Raw genomic sequence first — 4,405 nt, forward strand, 5'->3', positions numbered from 1 at the left:
AACCTTGGTTTCATGCCGAGGGAAACTTGCTTCTATACGCATCATACCTTCCACTTGGGGTTCCCAACGGACGTGTGCATCTACGCGTATCAACATGCAGTCAATATCGCCTCCCCCCACCATGCCTTGGATAGACCCGATGTATCTAACATGGCGTTAACCAAATCAGTTAGAGTACGGTTCTTTCTTTCGGCCACCCCATTTGACTGAGGTGAGTAGGGATGCGTCCTCTCATGGATAATACCATGTTCCGCACAAAAAGAATCAAACTCGTTGGAAAAATACTCTCCACCACGATCGAGACCTTAGCCGCTTGATCTTTCGATCAAGTTGGTTTTCTCGCTTCAGCTTTAAAGATTTTGAAGTAATTAAGAGCTTCATCTTTAGATTTCAGGAGGTACACATAACAATATCGAGTAGAGTCATCAATTAAAGTCATGAAGTATCTTTTCCCTCCTTTTGTCAATTCGCCATTCATTTCACAAAGATCCGAATGTATAAGCTCCGGCGGTGCCAAGTCTCTTGCCTCCGCAGGTCTTGTGAGACTTACGTGGTTGCTTTGCTTGCACACATACTTGGCACTTGGATTTCTTGACAATAGCAAATTTTGGAATTATATTCATATTCGCTAGCCGCGTCATGCACCCAAAATTAATATGACAAAGTCGTGAATGCCAAATATCGGACTCACTATCATTGCAAACATGATTAATAATTTGAGTACATATGTCTGACAGAGATAAGCGGAATAAGCCTCCGCATACATAACCCTTTCCAACAAATTGTCCACACTTGGAAATTACAACTTTATTGGACTCAAAGACTAACTTAAATCCATCTCGACATAAAAGCGATCCGCTAACGAGATTTTTATTAATGGAGGGAACGTGCTGCACATTCTTCAGTTGGATGGTCTTTCCCGAAGTAAACTTCAGATCCACCGTACCAACACCATGAACAGAAGCACGTGAGCCGTTTCCCATCAGCCCGGAGGAAGTCCTTGCAACCTGATAAGAAGAAAACATAGACACATCAGAACATACATGTGTATTGGCTCCGGTGTCTATCCACCAATCAGGAGAATTACATACTGAAAGGACAGTAGGAGAAGTACCGTACCCAACGTCCTTCATCTCAGTATCAACGCCAATAACAACATTTGCGGACTTGCCGCTGTTCCCACGCCGATCATGGCGTTACGGGCAATCAGGAGCCCAATGTCCAGGAGCGCCACAAACATGGCAGTTCCCTTTCTTCTTATAAGGAGTCTTCCTCTTGAAGTTGGTTGAGTTTGAGGCTTTGTTCTTCTCGTCAAACTTGCCTTTTCCACTGTTCTTATTCTTAGACTTGTGAGATTGGAAGTTCTTCTTCTGTACCACATTGGCACTGGAACCTCCCTCAAAACTGTGAGCGCGTGTGTCCTTTGCTCTCGCCTTCTCTTCCACATGAAGCGAGCCAATGAGATCCGAAACGGAAAACTCTTGTCTCTTATGTTTCAGAGAAGTAGCAAAGTTCCTCCACGAAGGAGGAAGCTTGGCAATAATGCCACCGGCCACAAATTTGTCCGGTAAGGTACACTTAAACTGCTCGAGTTCTTTGGCAAGAGACTGAATCTCATGAGCCTGCTCGACCACGGAGCGCTCATCAGTCATCCTGTAGTCATAGTATTGCTCCATGACATACAGTTCAGTGCCAGCGTCCGAGACCCCAAATTTGGCCTCGAGCGCATCCCACACATCTTTACCATGGTCGAAAGCCATGTACGGGTCAACAATGTTGTCCCCAAGAATGCTGAACAAGGCCGCCTTAAACATGGCGTCGACCTTCTCAAACTTTCCCTGCTCCTCTGCAGAGAGAGGCCCCTCAGGTCTAGCATCTGTGGCGCTAAAACAGCCTAGGTTTGTAAACCATAGAACTGCCTTTGTGCGCCACCTCTTGTAATGCATACCATCAAAGGAGGGAGGTCGAGTAGCGGCAGCAATGCTGCTTGAATTGATTTGCCTATAATCAGGTTTTTGGATTGTTGAATATATAAGCAAATATCCATATGAAATAATCCATAGAAGTAATTTATAAATCATGACTATGTAGACGAATAAACTAAACGTACAGTCTAGTAAGGTAGATGAACAGATCACATCTAAACAAGACAAACCGATCGCATCTACCACATATACTAGAAGAAGAAACTCTAACGAGACTGAAAGAGAGACGACAAAATCACGTACTTCACGAGCAGCGTCGTTGTCGCCCATGTTGAGGTTGTCGAAGAAGTTGCTGAGATCCGGGAAGAAGTTGTCGGTGTGGAGGAACTCGTCGTCCGAAGACGACGTCGTGCTGCCGATGAGTCGCGCCGGAGCGCTCCCCAAAAACCTGATTGCCCCTCACCCGTACGAGGTTCACGAGAGGCGGGGTTCCGGAGGCCTCATCGTCCCGGCAGTCGGTGCACGCCGACGGACGGGATGAGGAAGACGAAGGCGGCGGCGCAATAAACTGGAAACTGGTAGTCGCATATGTAACACGTACAGGCTAGGGTTCTCGTCCGCGCTCAGCCCACGTACGAGTTCACGATCCAGAAAAACCGGAACGAAAACGGCTGAGTTAACGCGTCCGTTAATAGCTCATAATTGTGATTGATTACACAAATAATTTCCCGAACAGCAAAAAGATAAGCTCGGCTCGGCGAGATTCCCGCAACCCGCGGCGCGTCGTGACGTGACGAGGCGAGGCGGGCGGCGGAGGAGGAGGAGTGCGCGAGGGCTCTCTCTCTTCTCACTCACTTACTAGAACTAGAACAGCCCACCTTATATACCACTCCAACTCTCTCCCAACTAGCAATGTGGGACTAAACTTTAGCCCCCACTAGTGCTGCCACTGATTTATGATATGGGCCATGTGAGTTTCAGAATTTGATAATGGGCCATGGGCCAAAGGCCAAATGCCCACAAATTCCAGCAGATTACACCTGCGACAATTGAGCTTGTCATTTTTCTTGGCTTTTTTACCATTAGCTTTTGCTGCATCACCCTCCTGAACCTCTTGAGGATTTAAATTTTCCTCATGATTCCCATCAAAAGGCAGTACACCTCCACCTTGAAATAACTGGGCGTTTCATGGTTGCAAAAGAGTAGCAGGTGTACCCAATGTAACACTTTGATCTCCTGTCTTATGCACATCAGCATTCACCACTTGACTCTGTTGAACAAAACCACCAGGTTGCATACTTGTAATTCCAGCTCCATCTCTACCAGTACCACCGGTGGCTATGCCAGGTCCACGGCCACCATGGTTATACCGACCCCCTCCACATCCAAACTCATTCCGACGAAAATATCTGAATACCCAGTGATTAAAATTTCCACGGTGACCACCATTGTTGAACCCTGATCCAGCGTTGAAACCTCCCTGGAACCCATTGTCCCCTTTGACTACAATGGCCTTGAAACCCGTGATGGCCCTGCACTTGGTGTCCACCATTCCCCCTGAAGGTAAATCCATTCTGGTGCCCACCATTGCCACCAAAACCTCCATTGTTGCCCTGAAAAGGCCCATTGCCTGATCCATTGCCACTCTGAAACCGGTTCCCTGGGAAACCTTCCGCAGCTCCATACCCTGCGCCATTAGCCTGGCCACTAGAAGATCCAGCCTCAAAATTGTTGAAACCACTACGGCCACTCGTGTTGCTATACCCATTGTAGTGTCCATGATTTCCCTGACCTCTGCCTCCTCCACCGTATCCACCTTGCCCTCTCTGGAAAGCAGCAGCCCGACCACCTCGATCACCCATGGAGGCGGCGATGACAGGCGCTGACCTGATGTTTTTCCGCCAGGTGAACCCTAACAGCGTACGTAGCCCCTGCGCCTCTCGGTTTGTTTTACCAGCGTTCACTCGGAATCGATGTCCCACTAGTGGGCTGGCATATGAGAACGGCCCATGAGTCCGCATACGCGTTTTCTGAAATTTGAAATCTGCTGATCCGCTAACATCGGATTTAGTCGCCGGAGACGACAGCGACGGCGCCCAGCACCGCCGGTGACGCCTCGTGACTACAGTCCATTCTGTTGCATCAATGACATTCCCCAATGGAACAGTTGATGCCTCCAAAACTGGTAATTTTAGGTCTGTGAACGCATGTGTTCTTCGATCTGCCTTGGATTTTGAAAACTGGCTAGAGATCTCATCTCGGGAAACATCAGCAAGGACCGGAAGGGATGACAGATCAGAGAGATGAGGATGCAAGATCGGTGCAGCATACCTCGCTGAAGCCCTTTTCCTCCATTTGTTAACCACCTGAATTTTCTCCGACGAAGAAAGCGAATGATCCGACACCGGGGAAGGAGAACTGCAAAAGAAGGACACGGGAGAACCTGGAGTCTTCTCACCTGCATCACTTACCTCGTCTCC

This window comes from Lolium rigidum, chromosome 1 (genome assembly GCF_022539505.1).
Source record: "Lolium rigidum isolate FL_2022 chromosome 1, APGP_CSIRO_Lrig_0.1, whole genome shotgun sequence".
Taxonomy (NCBI): Eukaryota; Viridiplantae; Streptophyta; class Magnoliopsida; order Poales; family Poaceae; genus Lolium; species Lolium rigidum.